The sequence below is a fragment of the Temnothorax americanus genome, unplaced genomic scaffold (assembly GCF_048541705.1).
Source record: "Temnothorax americanus isolate GAGA-0224 unplaced genomic scaffold, ASM4854170v1 Scaffold85, whole genome shotgun sequence".
Classification (NCBI taxonomy): domain Eukaryota; kingdom Metazoa; phylum Arthropoda; class Insecta; order Hymenoptera; family Formicidae; genus Temnothorax; species Temnothorax americanus.
In genome coordinates, this window is record NW_027509808.1 from 246,201 (window position 1) to 263,670 (window position 17,470).

Sequence of the window (17,470 nt, forward strand, 5' to 3'; positions counted from 1 at the left end):
AGTGTGAGTGTGAGCCTCGAGAGCGGTATCTATATCCTCTCAATCCTCTGGGACTCCGGAAAATCGGAGCGGAACGAGCGTGGAGCGAACGTTTTCGAGCCGGTCGCCGGGCAACTCGCGTTGTCGGCGGCTCGCAACAAGTGGAAAGTTTCTGCGATCGAAAGATCCTTCTTTTCGAACCCTCGGAAAGCACAGTTCGACCGATCGGACTCTCAACGACTTCTCCCGGTTCTTCGGAATTTTCCGCGCGAGACGTACCTACCCCAAGCACTTTGTCACTCGTTGATAAACATTTTCCATTCGCGGGCTAAGTATAGCGCTAAAGCTAATCGCGTTCCGCAAGTTTCTTACGTATATGTTACCTCAAATATTTGTACAAAAGTGGTTTATGTATACGCCGATACCGTGTATCTGTAATTGTCGCGCGTAAATGCCTTTAAAACTAGATAAAGACTCGGGGCGTGATGAAACTACCGCTTTACGAAAGATATCACGCTGTTTCGTCATGCGCGGGGCCGTTGCATATATTGTTTTCGGTACCGTTTTACAACGCTGATTAATCAGTAATCATCGTAATTGACCTCGTTATTCCGTCATTTCGTCCTATTTTTCGAGGCTGTCTCTTGAAATCACCTTCAATTTTTCGGATCTGCCATCGGGGAATCTGATAAATATATAAATTGTTTACCTGCAGTATATACGCACATTTAAATCTAAACGACGCTGAATACCTGAGATATCTCTTCGAATGCTACTTTCGGGTTGAAAATGAGCGATAAAAATTCTCTCGCGTGACATTAATATAAATCCAGGGTGATTATCTCTCTCTAAAACACGCCCACCGTTGCGTCATCGGTTCTCTCCTCCGGAGAAGATCGCAAGGTTGCACTGTTAAATTCGTAGTATCAAATTAAACTCAATTTGAGTCGTTTTTAACCATTCCTATAAGTCGCCATTGCTCTTACTCAATATGTCGCTAAATTAAATGTTATTTTAATTAAACCAATAAAGTTGAAATAATAATACTGTTTTGTTAAATTAGTAAATTTCAACACACGTGGTAGTTAAAATAACAAAATATTATTTAACTCAAGGCATTGGTTTAAAATTCATCCTTAAATATTTATTGACGCGCTCAACGTGCGGTGTCTCGTTACTCTCGCGATTGTCTTCGGCTCTCTTCCAGCCGCACGTGTGTCCGGCGCGCATTCGAAAAGTCATCGAGACTTAAACTTACCCAGTTTATCGGCCGAAACAGAGTACATACCTACATGAGTATACAACATGAAGGCGCGGTAGAGCGGCTAACCGGCCGGCCGGTCTGCCTGCCGGCCGCCGGCGCCCGAGCGAGATAGACATGAGAGAAAAGAGGGTACGTTAACAACAGAGAGAAAGAGTCAGAGAGAGAGAGAGAGAGAGAGAGAGAGAGAGAGAGAGAGAGACGGAAGGCCAGAGTCGCGTGATCGCGCTCAACGTTGCCGGTTGGTCGGCAGGCCTCGAGTTTTAACATCGATGAACGTATTCCTCTTCCTTGTTTACGCATTTGTTTTTTTACTCACTCTTTTTCTCGCCTTCTCTCTCTCTCTCTCTCTCTCTCTCTCTCTCTCTCTCTCTCTCTCTCTCTCTCTCTCTCTCTCTCTCTCTCTCTCTCTCTCTCTCTCTCTCTCTCTCTCTTTCCCCCTCTTTCTCTCGCTCGTCTTACCTAATTAATCGCACGTCGATCTCGCGTCGAGATAACGTCACCGCATTTTCGCGCGAATCGTTCTCTTACAAACTTTTCTAGAAACGCCTGTTCTCTCTTATTTAACGGGACTGATCTTCGGATAATTAATTTCGCTCTTATGCAACGCGATAATTGTCTAAGGCTTTAGACAGTATGTGCCAAGTACCTACTGTAGGAATTTGGCATGTGTTAAGAAAAAGTGGGCAACGCGACTGCGAGTGAGTGGGAGACAAAGGATCCTTTTAGAAAAATTGATTACTTTCATACATATGTCTCACAATATCTTGAAAAACGCAAAATTCCTATTTTTTAAATATATTTATGTGTATTTTTCTTTTTTTCTAAATCTAAATTAGTGAAAAGTCACTGGAGTGGCATATTTTAGACTGACGCATCAGTGAATAGTCAGTGACTTAGTCACCGATGCATCAGTCTAAAGTATGCCACTCCAATGACTTTTCACTAATTCAGATTTAGAGAGATATAATTAGCTCTGTTTTGAAATTCTCGGAATTGAAAGTTAGAGCCTCCGATTCCATTCTCAGGCGGTCCAGTGACGATTGCGTGCGAATCACATGCGAGTTTTACGAGACTTTTATGGCGATTCTTACGATGTGCTTTTACGGGATGTGCCAGTATCATCGTCGATAATGATATAAGCGTACATATAAGGAGTACATTTGTGAGCTGTGCTCCAATAAAGTTTAAATATCTTTTTTTTTTCTTTTTCTCCGTCTCGCTTGCTCGCCAACCTCGATAATTCCAGTCCATTAACCAAATGGTACGCGGTGATTAATTTATACGGGATTAATTTTGCCCGAATGAGAAAACAGTTCGGATCGCACTTCGAATCGTAATTGGCGTTCAATTTTTCTTCGCGCTTCGCGCGCCCCGGCTGATAAGCGATCGCGATGACTTGGTAACCAGGTGACAAATCAGATTATCATCTAATTTAATCTTTGCGTTCACATAACAGGCATATTTATTTTGCGAGCTTTGAACTCCGATGTCGGTTATAGTAACAGCGTAAAAAAAAAAAAAAAAAACGACGACTGATACGGTTCGTGGCGATTACGTAACTTGCGAAACTGAAAAACACAAATTGTGTGTATTATATTTTCTCCACATACATAATTTCCAGAGGCTTCACATGTATATTGCGTGTACGATATTCCATCATTTATCTTGTACGCACGCTCGACTGGCTTTTGTTGCCTGTCGGTCCCGCGTGCGATGATTAAATTATTGGCGAGTATAAGAATAGTCCGCTATAGTTTACGGCTATTAAATTAGCGCTCGTTTCCGAGCTACGAATTTAAACTGTTTTCTACAAGTCCCTAAGAATTCCTCGTAAACAAAGTCGGCGTGAATATTCATCCTTGTCTATTTTTACGACTGCGCCAAGCGTGCCACGAAATTGCGAGCCGCTATATTGCGCGCTTTCAGGAAACAGCTGTGTTTTCGCATAACTTGTCCTCCGTAGGAGTAAACCGCGAGATAAGTATTTTCGATGAGTATTCTCGATCTTGCGTCAGCTTCATCCCTCTTTCGTCAGCCCGAGTCTCAACGTCGAATTAACAAGCGTCTCATCCTTGAGCACGCATCCCACAATAGAACATTCATAGCTCGATCACGTGCGATCATTTTTAATCGTAAAATTCTTAGAATCCATGACAAATATAATAATCTAATTTTATTATTAGACCAGTTTAAACTAATTCTATTAAAAACCTTGATTATTTTTAATGCAATTAATTTTATTGAAATTTTATTATAGTTTGTTTACGAAATTATTTTTTTATTTAAAACCTTTTATTTTTGCATTGCTCAAGTTCCAACACTTTGAAGGTAGAAATTAAAAATCGATTAAATGTTTTGAAGTAAAAAGATACTTACTTGATTTATCTACAAATATAAATATAAGATCTATAAAGATCTATAAATATAAGATAAATTATAAAAGAGAAAAGAGAAGGTGTATTATATATGTATAATTCAAGAGTTAACGGTTTTAATTTCTGAAATTTTGGCTGCGTTGTCGAGTGCTTCTTTTAGATACGCGGCTGAAACGCTTCTTATGAAAAGGCGGTGTGTTATTGAGGTTCACCTTCCTCGATTCCATCGACACCTTTCGTTCTCCCTCGCTCGATCGAAGACAGCGGATCTTTTCAAGCAATAAGAAACCGGGGCCGAGATTTACTCGCTGCTGATGGCTGATGCAATACACACTCAGCGCTTTTCGATCCTCTGCACTTTTCACGCATTGCTGTCTTTATTTATTAACGTCAAAGCGAAACTCTTAATTCAAGGTGATCAACTTTGGGTGTTGACAGCCCAAAAGACCATTAGCGACTACGACAACATGGTTGTTGATTTATAAGTTGCTAATTTTGTTGCTGAAAGATGCTAATTATGTAACCGCACAGGTATCTAAGTGACACTGATACGACCCCTTACAAAAGCCTTAACAAAAAAAAAAAATATATATATATACCACGCGCAACTACTTAGTTCCCTCTAACGGCTTCGTGCAGCCTCATCATTACAGACAACCGACGTCGACGTGCGTTTGCGTGTCGTTTACTCTCGCACTTGTAACGTTTCCCTCGTCGTCGCTCGCACTAGTTACGCAATTGAACGTCGCCGGGATTGATTTTCGCGAGAAATTGGAAATTCGCACGCGTCCGGTGTATTTTCGTGGTCCGCCGTTTCCGCCGGGAGAGACGAATGAGAGGCGGAATTAAGTGGCTACCTTTGCACAATACGAGGCACAATATTAGACGCGACTCGTGTATTTTTATCGCCACCGAGCGCGCATTCGATTTCCCTTCCCTTTCCCCTCTCTTTCTCTTCTCTTGATGCTTTTTCTCCTCCTTGTAGCCTTCAACACGGGTCTGACGAGTATATACGTTCCGTCAGTGGTGGCTCGTATTCTCGCCGGGATACACGGTTATCGAATCTTCTTTTTTTCTCTCCTATTTCTCCTCTCGTCCCGCAGTCCGTTATCTCTGTCTCTGTCGAGATATATACCTGTCACGATTACTCCGCGGCAGGCTCCTTCTGAATTTTAGTTCCCCCAGTCCTACGAGAATCGGAAGCCCTCGGTTGTTACGTAGGGTCCGTGGTCGACAAACAGAATGGTAATCCCTGTTGGAAAACGAAATGATCTCACCATTGACGTAATATCATCAAACGTCGTATTCCTTTTATTCTTCTGAATACTTTTGTATACATTTGCATCGAGATTTGCATTAAACGCCTCGTGTGTAATGGAAACTTTCGCGCTATTGTTCATAACGCGGGAGTAAATTTACCATATTTTTCGCCGTATTTTCGTGAATATTTTACATATTCAGGGAGACTTATGCTTCTTAATCTACGCATATTCCTTCGCTCGTCCTTGGAAGACCCTCCCTAAGGCGGAAATAAACGCCGCGCTCGCCCTCCCTCCTCCTTTTCTCCTTTCTCCCTTTCTTCCATCGCCGTGGCGAGTCCTCGACGTCGTAAAATTGTTTTCTAGGCGGTGGAACTGGTTTCGGAGGATCGGAGTTCTGGTTTCCAATGTTGTTTATGTCCGGTCATAGGCCGCCTTCGCTCTCCTCGTTCGTGTATCCTCCTTCCCGCCCCTCCCCCCCGGCAGATTCCTCCCGACTTCTCTCTTCTTTTTTCTTTTTTTTTTTGCGTCACAACGGCGACGTAAAAGCCTTTTGCTGAATGAAAGACGAGGGTTCTTTCTTCGACGCGAACGGTTCAAGACCGGGAGCGAGTCTTCGATTTTTTTTTCTTTTTTTTTTTTTTTTACTGATGGGCAAACTTGTTGCGATAAATTTTGCTATCACCGCGATGAAATTCCGTTCATTACGATTACGTAAACTAATGTCGTCGGTTTGTACAAGAAATTTGGCGAAAGGGGAAGAATTTTGATGTACAAAACGTGTTGTTTATTGGTGGTTATTAATAGAAATTTTGCGGCTGTTATATTAGAAGTCAAGTTAGCGGTAGGTACTCCTAAACAGATTAAGAAGAATTCAAGGTTTCACCGGACAGAAGTCCGCCCGACTTTGGCGTTTTCTTACGACAATTGGAGAAATTCCGGCGCATTCGCATTATACACACATCGCGCGTTACATTTATACTCGCTATTGAGTTAAATTAACTCGTGGTACAATCAAGCCTCGCGGAGCGAGGTCAAATTGTGAAACTGCGATGAGTGAGACTTATCGACGCTTCGATTGCATGCACGATTTTGCTATCTATAGTCATCCGAAATCTGGGGAAGAGTCTTTCCAGTTTTACTCAGCAATTTGTACGAATGCCATTTTGTAATTATAATAATTTGATATTTTTGTAATTAATAATTTGAACGCACCATACGGAATATCTCGACTCGTCGCAATTTCGCGGCTAAATCAGAACTGCACTCGCGTGCTTCCTGGTTCTAGACAAGGAGTCGAGATTCTTTGTGTGTGCCTCGGCCTCGAATCGGCCAGTGGGACACAGATGTCCCAAGTACGACGAGGACGGACCGAGAGAACGGGAAACTCGGGAGAGAGAAGTGTCTGGCTGTCACGTGGCAGACCGGCAATCGATACGATGACGTCGACCTCGCCGGCGACCAATGAGGTGGCCACCCTCGCTGCCTTGACTATAACAGTGCCATTTACTGATAAGAAAGGGGCATCGAACTCGCGAAGTTTCCTTTGTTCGCGACCTCGCGCTCCTCCTCTCCGTCGTCCCCCCTTTTCCGGGCCGAACTTCCAGTTCTTGTACCTCCCAGCTGAGTTTATTTTTCCTCCCTTCTTTTCAGCGTCTTCTTTTTTTACAAGTTGTCTCAGAGAAGTTCTGCCCTTAATTCTTAATGGTGAATTCTTCTGTCTCTTAACGAGCACAGATTCTTTTTATTGAGAAAATTTTCAATTGGAAACCTTAATTCTCTCGGATACTTTAGCTTGAAGAATATATCATGAAAAAGTCAAGAATAAATTGTTTACGAGTTAGAAATCACCCTATATATTCGCAGTATCTTTCTTCGCGTCGAGATACGTTCTTCGAGACGACAACTATGGCGTCCAGCGTTCGTATGAGAGAGCGAAAGAGATAGGGGGGGGGGGGAGGAAGGGGTATTCCGTTCTGAAAATCGACCGACCAAATCACTCGAATTAAATTATCGGATTTTATCCGAACGACCTTGGGAGCCCGCGCCGTTATCGATAGATACGTCCCCGAAGCACAGATCACTCGCGTGACTCGGCTCAACAAGGAGAGAGAAAGATGTCCGCTTCCTGCTGATTAATTTGTTTGCTCGTGTCGTTGGGTAATTCGCAAACATTCTGGCGGTATTGAGCATTATTATCACTTTTATTTGTGTGGCATCAGCTATATCTGCATGTTCTCATCAACTTTAAACGTATTGTATACTCTGCAGTATGTGTGTAATTAAAATATTTTATTTATATTAATGTAAAATAGAAAGAAAAGTCTTATCTACATATTTTATTTCTACGCGACTAACTTTAGGAGATTAAAAAGATAGAGAAGAGATTGTTTTGATAATACATAATTATTATATTATATTTTTTTATTATTGCATAACACAGTGACATATATCGCAGCAAAAAAGAAACAGTGTCTGTTTCAGACATTCTTTGTCCTTCTATAGTGCAGATAGTTCTCTTCCGAAATAATAGATAGTAAACGAGTACAGCGTAACAGGTCCTGGACTGGTTCCAGTTTTCGAAATTGCGATTAAAAACTTGGGCACGACCCAGGTCAAAGGTTTAAGTGGCCGAAAGAGAGGAATTGTGTCGATAATAATCGGCCAATCGTTATTCGTCGAGCGTAATACGGCGCACAGAGACAGAATTTAAGCGTCCTTGGGAGTTGTAACGCGGACACGTGTAGCCGAGAGACGCACCTTAGATTATTCAGTCGCGGTGGATCGCGTTTACACGGTCGAGCTGATCCGTACGATTTCAAGGCAGTGGCGTAGATATTGAAAAGTAAAAGATCCGAACGACACACAAACAGAGGCTAGCTTTTCTCTGATTTTAAAAAGAGACATGGGTGATATACGTCAGAAGAAGAAATATTTTTCATCCGAGTCTTATTTAGATATTTATTAATCGTCGAAATTAGATGAATAAATGCATTATTCCGACGCGCATGTTTATCTTAAAGAACTTAGCAGTAAGGACTTTGCTCTTATTTGTTTGACGTTATCTAAGACGAAGCGTAATCGTGTAACGGTGATTTTAATATATTAGGAGAATGCAAGGTTGACATTTAACGCTTAAAAATAAAAGAAGGATTCTCATTAGTGTCTTTGTTTTATCTCTTTCGGGATAATGATTTCTCTCGCAACGGACAACGACTTGTATGTACATCTACGCCACTGTCGAATGAATGGCCCTTCGTTGGGCCATGGGCAAGCGGAATTTCTAGCCTGAACAAGTCCGAGCAAATTATGACAGAGAAATCACTTTCGTGTGCGTGAGTGTACAAGATGATTCTCGAATTGACTGCTCGAGCACTCTTGCGTCAGTCTTTTAGCATAAAACACTCCATAAAATTAGACACTGGCATGAATTTATATGAGACTATTTATATTAAAATATTTTATAATGCGATAGCTATTTTATTGAATGGGAACCGAATTTTTATTGCACAAAATAATATGAAAAAATAACGCCGTATTTTTCGAGGTATTTTTTACAACTTTTTCCAATCGCATCGATTGCATTCTCTTACAAATTCACAGTAATTTTCGCAGATCCGCAAAGCTGCTCATATTTTACGTCCCTTCTAGCGGAAAGAGCCGTATAGTCAACCCTGTTTATCATTAAATCACGCGGATATCCGTCACTTTCTCCACAATTCTTCATCGATTACTCCAGATTTAGCGCGGTGTTTCGCGCCACAATGGTCGCAATAAATCTCGCACGAGATTAAATTTCTTCATCGCCATACCGTGTTGTTTTCCCCGAAGAGAAGAGATATTTTTTACACGCCCTTCGCTATCGAGCGAGTCGGTCTAGCGACCCATGCCCATGGTGGCGATAATTGATCCGCTCCGCTCGAAATGGCCGCACTTTTTCTCGGACTATCGTGTGTGGAGTGTCCAAAATGTATGGGGCATATGGTTCACACATATATTAGATCAGTCCTAATTTTGATTACGCCTCATATAACCCTCGTTCCCCTCTCTTAGAGAGAGTATTTACTCATCTAATATTAGCCCGTGTATATTCGATAAATCATTTTGTTTGCGTGTTACGCACAAAGTACGCGTTAATACATCATTTCATGCCATTTAGCTCTTTGCGATTCAGCGGGGTGTTTTGCGTTAATCGCGGCTCAAGTAATGCCGGGTTGGCCAGGCTCCCGGAGATTCATGCGTGAGCCCTGACGCTCGACGCTCGCGCGCGCCTTATTTCGCACGCACACGCGCGATATGCACGCGCGTGTGTGATAAGAGAGACCGGCCGGCACACTTCGGCGAGCCCACTCTTGCTCACAGGCGGAGAAGACGTGTTGTTTTAGGCCAGGCAAACAAGTGCCATAACCTGCGGCGCACTGCCATGCCGTCTCACGGTCGAGCGCAGCGTCGGGTCGCTTGATCGTTTCGCTTAAAAGGATGCGGGGAAATTGTATCCTCGTATAAGTAGCAATAACGAAGAAGTAGGATATATATTTTAGGCATTATACAGCGGGATATTTCTCCGCCTCCGCGATGTAACGTGACGTTGACGCGCAAAAAAACGGTGAGCGCGCGACTTCACACAGGTCAATATAAACGTACATATTGACGCGATGCGGCGCGAAACACCCGATATATAAAATTTTTATCGTTTTGCAATAATATAATGCTTCCCGGCTTACTCCCCGATAAGCGACGTTGAAAAGTAAACGTTATCACAATCGTGGCAAACACGTTCTGGAAAAAAAAAAAAAAATGTCGATGACCGCGGAATATCTCGGTTGTCCAAGATGCAGTTTGTCTTTCTTTTTTCGTATCGTTATATAAGCGAGATCAGCGACCTCGCAAATGGATGATGAAATAGACATAATTCGACCGCAGACGTATATACCCGGTGAAGATGTATGATCGAGAGTCTCGTGGTATATTTTAATATTATATGAATTTGTATGTCGTTAATGAACGTAATATATTGAGAGCTTATTTTGTCAAATCATTTATCTATAATATTGTAGTGATGAAGCAAGGGGTTTTACTTGAATAAAGTTGACTCATTTCTAACAGATCTGTCTATTACAGTCGTTCTGATAACATTCCAAACGACGGGGCTTGGAGACTACGTGCGCGCGCGTGAGCCACATGAAATAAAGCAATTGCTTCCGCTTTTATCTATCGAAGCGAACGCTTCGAAAAATGAAGTCGAGACGTTTGTTTTAGGAGGTAAAGCACTTCCAGAAAATATTGCGAAATGAAACTCATCGCATTATTTCACGATATATAATTCTGGATAATATTACTGGCATTGCTAAATACAAAAATAATCATATTTCTGGTATTAATGAAATTTACGAGTAAATACACCTGGTATATACTGGTTATTTCGTAATAAAGGCGAAAGGTTATTCGTGGAAGATACAGAATATACTTTTTGCTTCATGCTTTTAGTTTGGAATCAAGACTTTCTCTTTTATTAAGGGAATTGGTTATTTTACAGCAATTATAATTACGCGGAACGATATTTGAAACGAAACATCTTGCTTACCGCTTTTGCACTTGAGTGCGCGATATCAGGCATTGCACGCTGGTTGCAGCAATTAGATGCCAATATCGAGGTATCTCTATGACATTTCGATTTACCGACCGGTGTAACAACCGACACACCCGTAATAACGGGCTAATTAGAAACGGCCGTCGAGTACGCGTGTGTGTGTGCGCGCGCGCTGGTACAATCGTCACATACAGTTCTAGAAATCGAGTATTAACAAGAATAGAAGGGGAAGCAATTTAGATCTTAAATCGCTTCATACGTCGCGAATTTCGGAACACCCTGTGCATCTGCTCGCAGCAGACACGCGAGCCCGGCGCGGCGCTCATATCGCGGTTTGCATTGTTATGCATGCTACGTCGGCGCATACATTCGTATCGTTCGGATCGTGTGGCAGGCTAATCGGCAGACCAATCTAGTCTGTGGGAAACGCGGGGAGGGTCGGACAAGGTATAAAGAGAGAACAGCCGCTAATTGTTGGATACGTCCAATTGTCGGACACGGCGGGCGCGAGTGCCCAACACCGTCCGCTTAATTGTTGATCTTAATTAAGCCGTATCGCGGTAGATTGCAATTAGTCCCCCGCGTGGGTGGCGATGCGCGACATCACATTCTATCTCATTCCCTTCCGCTTCTTACGACACTTCTGCCTCCTTCCTCTCTCTCTCTCTCTCTCTCTCTCTCTCTCTCTCTCTCTCTCTCTCTCTCTCTCTCTCTCTTTCTTTCCGCGTTCGTTCGTTCTCCTCCTCTTTAGTCACGTAGCAAGGCAGTAAAAACTCATCGCTTCTTTATGCCACTTTAATTCTCGCTTATGCCCCCGCACGTAATTGGCACGTTGCTCCATATCTTCGATGGAGTTACTTCTCCGTACTGATTATTACCGTCATTAACGGCCGCCCGATTTCACGAATCGACTGCCATTACCTAACTCCTCTTTTCATGTTCGTTCTCTTACGACAGTTCTGTACACTTTTCGAAAGGCGAAATGAGTATAATTTGTAGGAATAAGTTCTTTGCGATGTAAACGATATTAAAAGTTTTTAGAACATCTCTCGAAGAACTGGATATTATTAGGCAACGCCGGATGACGTGTTGGTTGCGTCGACGAAAAAAGTAAACGTTTTTACACTTTAATTTACTTCTTTCGAGCTTTTTATTTCCAATACGAAACACGCGTAATAAATAATTCCTGTCACTTTAATAATCCCTATGGGTGTCGTTAAACGAAAAATAAATTGCTGCATTTCATAATCGCCGAAGCTAGAGACGATTGTCGATATACGCGGCGCAGCAAATTCACGCGTCGGTGTAAAATAACGTAATTCGGACAACTGTTTTGCATTTTATGCGATTACAATTTAGCCGGCGAGTTAAACGTTACATCGCTGTTTCTCATAACGTCAATTCGGGTTTCGCTTCCTATATCGAATTCAACAGCACTTCACGCATATTTTACTCATTTCGGATATTACGATAATACCCGCCGTTTGCATTGGCCGTCCGCCTCGCGCTCGATTTCGCAAACGGCGCGAATAAATTTAACCGATACCCCGTCGGGCTGGCTCTCTCATTTCGCTCTACGATATAGCAGTCGATGAAATCGGGCGTGTCTGTCGGGCGTTGAGAAGCTGAAGTATTGAAGGTTGAAGTACCGCCGATGGTCGCGATTCAATCAAACTTTCTCCACTAAATGTTCGATTCCTTTATCTAACGGCGAGCTATGCATAATAGAGTCTGTCGTGAAAATTTTAGTTCAAATGTAATTTTAATTTAATTGATAATAAATTATACTATTATATTAAATATCAATTATTAAATCATTAAATTATATTATATTATTAATAATACTTTTTTAACGCAAAGTTCTTTGCTCGCGATATGAAATACAACACGCAAGGCTTAATTTGATGGGAGATATTTTCTATGATCGTTGCGTAAGAGGATAATGACCTTCTCTCTGCTAATGCCAACGTTCGTAGTGCTGCTGTTAGGTGAAAAAAAGTTCGGTGCTGCTGTGCGACGATACATGTCGTGTGGGAGTGATATACGCGATACACAATGTAGCACAAGGCCTTCTTCCCAATAATCGGCTTCTCGACCGTGGACGTCGCGTAAATCTCTCTCGGACGTCTCCACTCTTCTTCTTCTTCTTCTTCTTCTTTTTTCTTTTTTTCTTTTTCTTCCCGACTCCCAGTTAGTGCCGTGCGATCGTAGCGTCGGCTTGGAGGTTTATTTCTGCAATTATTTCGTGACGCGCTTATAGTCCGTTACGGGATAATGAAAAGATTGTGCCCGATGGTGAAACAAGGCTCAAACAATTAATGAGAAGAAGTCGCTTCGGTGTTCCCGCACAAGAAAGCCAAGGGAAATTATGGTAATCTGCTCGGGCCGGCTCAACTTTTTATGAACATAGGGTGCCGAGCGAAAAAAAAAAACGGAGTCAATAACTGCGAAACGTCGCGTGTATATATAGCGTGAGAAAGTATTTTTATTCGAGACCGTTGTAAGACGGATATGTATTCGGGGAGTATTGTCGCGCGCGGGAGACATTTCTGCCGAAAATATTTTTATCTGCGTATCATACCCGGGATGTCGGAGCGATTTCTGATCGCAATGTTGATTTGACGCCGTTACACGAGCGATAGACGGTTTCTTTTTGTCGTTTAAAACCGCGGAAAAAATAATATGAAATTTTTATTTTATTTCTTACGTAGCGTCTCGCAGCAGCGCTGAAATACGCGCTGCTAAATATTCATGCGGGGAATTTTATAAAGCTCACCCGGGATCATATTTTTCTCATCCTTAGTACTTGGTGCGCACAGAGTTACCGTCCCGATTTACTCCGGCGAAGGCTCCGGAGGTAGAGGCTCTGTGTAAAAGCTTTTCTACACGGCGGCGTCACAATTTACGCTCGGGCTAGAGGAATATCTCCCGGCGATCGATAAAATTTTCATTTCATGCGTCCTAAGCGGGGACGTCAGAATCTCTCCCTTTCTCTCTCCCTCTTCCCCCGTCGTATCTCTCTCTCTCTCTCTCTCTCTCTCTCTCTCTCTCTCTCTCTCTCTCTCTCTCTCTCTCTCTCTCTCTCTCTCTCTCTCTGCCTCTGCCTCTTCGCCTTGCGAAACCGGGCACGCATGACCGAACAATCGAATCGACTTTTAAACAAGCGTCGCCGCCCCACCTGTCGCGCCGCGCGCTGTTGTTTGTCGCATTTCTCGTCTTCTCGCCTGCTCCGCGACGCGAAACCGTCGGAAAAATATACGACTTCCGACAACATGTGTACGCTAAACAAGCATCACGTCCGCGTGGCGAAACCCCAGCACCTCACGTCTTTCGGCTTACTTCGACGAGACTCTAATGTTCACTTTCAATCTCGATTACGTAATCGGTCTTCACCTTCGCAACAGAGCGCCGTTTCTTCTTACATCCGGTCGGAGAACGAGCAACGTCGCTCATCGATTAATCCTGTGTGTTTAATGTAAATTGAGGTTCAACGTTACATTTGATGCTTAAACGTGGCGGGAATACGACTTTAGCCCCGGCCAACGTGACGAGAGTTGCGAAGTGCCGCGCGGCCGCATGTGTGGCGATAATTGACGGCGCCGGGCTACGAAATTGGGTCAGGTTTTCCAAACCTCCTCAAAGAACGCGAGCGTAGCGATACGAATCCGAATACGGGTCGTCAGTGTCGTCACACGCGATGTGTCGGTGCACGAGGCACGATTTTTACGACTGTTTCATTTTCGTCCAGTCAACATCTGGCGAGCAACGACTTTGTTGCAGTTCTCCGTTCTCCCTTTGAACCCTCTCATTGCGGAGACCGCTGTTTTTCTGAAACAGCGCGAGTTGTTCGCAGCGAACGAGACGAAAAGGCATACTTGAAGCTTTTTGACGATGTTGTTTTTTGTATTCCAGGTTCGTTAGTCATCGTAGCATGTAATAATTAAACCTGGTATATGCTTTGGACTCTTTGGAGCGTGCAATTAAGCTTTTTCAAAATTATGTCCTGCGCATTTATAAAAGAAATGCGTAATTGTTACACGCATTTCTGCCAATCATCTTTGTTCTCTAATTTTTGCAAAATTGTCCTTTTTAGTTGTAAGAAAAATAACATTCGCAAACACGTGTATCGTATCACATTCTGAATAGTGTAACAATAAGGTCTAATTAAGCTTTTTATCACATACATATTAGTTAGCAGCTCGACATTCGTGCATGCCGAGGGGAGCTATCAATACGAAATCTGGGCCGAGTCTTTGTACGAGGACTGAAGGGGACAAAGGAGGGCCATATGGACGCGAGTTTGGCATTACGGCGGCAATTTGCGCGAAATTTTGCGAATAACTCTGTCTCCGTATTGTCTTGGGAACAACTTCGTTAGCGTCGAAATGGGTGGCGAAGGGCTGGTAACCCTCCAAAGCAGAAACCGACGGCATGAAACGTGCGTGCGCCCGGGCGCGGGTCGACGACGACGACGACGACGACGCGACGACGGCGGGTTTCCTAAACGGAGTCCGCTCGCGTTCGCGTTCGGAACAGCGTCAATTACCGGACAACAAAGCGGAGCGTGGATAAATCGCGAGGCTAATAGCCCCTTTGTTCACCTGGATCTGGAACGCGCCATCGCGCGAATTCGATGATAAAATAAACGGCGCACAGTTTGCCACGGCGCGTTTTATCGCGCTTAACGAAGTTACTCGGGGGCCCATTGAATCGTAATAGGGCGTGTAAGTAGTGCGGTCGCGGCGGTCGCGGCCTAGGGAGCCGTCTTGAAAGGACTCGTTGACTCGCGTTGCATAATAAAGGCATCTTTCAGTTTTAACAATTGCAGATCATGATAAAAGGCGTAAGCGTGCCACGGACGGGACTTCTCGCGGAAACTGATAAAACTGACATCGATGGTATTGGTTAAATTCTGATAAGATATGAATAGACCTAGATAAATCTAGAGAGGCAACAACTACTCACTTTATAAGATTTATCGATAAGAAAATATGTTGCTTACTTAAAAAAAAAAAAAAAAGATTGACTCTAATGATTAACGATCAACTAACGAGAGGCTTGTTGAAAGACCATTAAATAATTAATTATTTTGTCGCTTTATATTTGTAGCTTGTGTGCTGCAAAAGATAATCCAGGTGGTGTGACTTGATTAGAAACTTGATTGGAAACTTGATTAGGAAAATACCGCGTGACTCACACAGCGTGACAATACGCCCATTATTCGGTGACGCGTTATTTTTTTTTTGTTATTTGTGACATCGCATCTCTCGACAAGATAATTTCTATCTGCCAGCGATCGGTAAATAATTTCGTAATAACGCGGCGATTCTGGCGCGACTTTGAAAGTATTTGCCAGTTATTACGGAGATTATTGTCCTTCTCCCGTGCCCCGTTCATCACCGATATAATCAAACCGTATTTGTGTACACGATCAGCCTCCGCTGACAACCACAGTTGATTAATGGACCATATAGAATAGTCGGTAAAATTATGGCAATTGAAGACAAGCGGATGAGGGCCGTGTATAACATATATAAAGCGTTTTAAAATTAAGCTAATGGTCACTCGTGACGTGAACCAATATTACACGGTAGTGCCGCGTTGGATTTGTACACAGGGTGCTTTGTGAGATTTGGCGACAAACTCCTGTCTACGTTTGGCATTATTACGGTGTTTTCATATTTCAATGCGCTAATTAATAATTGAAATTACCATTATTCTTTATCATTTGATTGACGTCAATCTTCTCAAGACTCTTGCCCGGTATCGTTACCTGGTTCTGAAGATGGACTTGACGTGTTTTGACGACTGTGTCCAATGACGTTCCACTGCACTTTGCTTCGCCGTTGCGGCAATCGAAGCGAAATGCTAAGTTCGCGTGGTAAATAACCGCGTGAATAAAAAGGCCACGTAAATATAGCGATGCGATTGGCAAGGCCTCGTGTTTGTGTAGATATACGCGACGGAGCACGTCATTCGCGTCTTGAGACGTTTGCAGTATGACAAACATACGGTTCTCGGTGTTTATTCGCACGATCTCGCGATAAATGACGCGCGCATCGCGTTTTCTTCTTTCTCCGCTTCTTTTTTCTCCTCGTGGAGTACGAGATCGCGCCCACGTGGAATCATGCTACGAGCGTCATTTACTTAATCTTGTTTACGCTGCACGCGCTGCGCAGCCTGGTGCAGCCGTGAGATTCTGTCCAAAATACAACTGCCGTGCCGCGGGCTTGCGGCGCCAACTAAAAGCTATCTCAATTATAGAATATTGCGGCATGTGTCGCCTATAGGGCAATAGGACCGACGATCCAAAATTTTCGATCGCGCGCGCGGGCTAATATCGTTAAAAATCTACGTGCGCGAAAACTTTAATCCGATACGCGCGATTTCGTTAACAGTAGTACGAAACTCGTACTTTCTGAACTGTACAGCATTATTATTATTCTACGTGTGCAATTTGCACTGTAGTTTCGCTGCGGTGGTGCACCGTGTACTTTTCCATACGAACTTGGCATATGAATTATAATTTTCCGTCGTTACGTCGCGTCGTTGCGAAATTCGCCAATAAGGTTCACCGAACAATCCTCTGATAATTTTCCCAGTTCTCCAACTTTACGACTATGCTTTTCTCATTTAATGGCTCATAATGGGCGAGCTCTTAGGGGCTTTTAGAAGGCCGTATTTTATCTTGGATTTTTTATGCAACGCAAATTGTTAATTTCTCGATAAAGTAAAAAAACTGTTTGCCACCTAAGAAGTTGTAATAGGGCGCGTAATTTTTTGGCGCATATTTATTAGTGTCTTAGAATTATGCGTTCCAAAAGCCTTCTTTTAATAAATTATTGTCCCTTTGAGAAGATCCTGAACATATATTTACAGTCATTTTCATTGTTAATGACGATAAAATTTTCAATTTTTTTTTTGGTCACAACGTCGCCGCATATTTTCACGCTATATGTCCTTAGTATGTCGCATACATAATTTACGCGGCTTTGTTCCAGTA

The 17,470-nt window shown here is 43.0% G+C and overlaps 1 protein-coding gene across 3 annotated transcripts in view; it reads left to right on the top strand.

Annotated features, from left to right (window-relative positions):
* Sesn (Sestrin) overlaps window positions 1-17,470 on the top strand; it is a 184,482-nt gene that overhangs the window by 149,107 nt on the left and 17,905 nt on the right. The window lies entirely within an intron of this gene.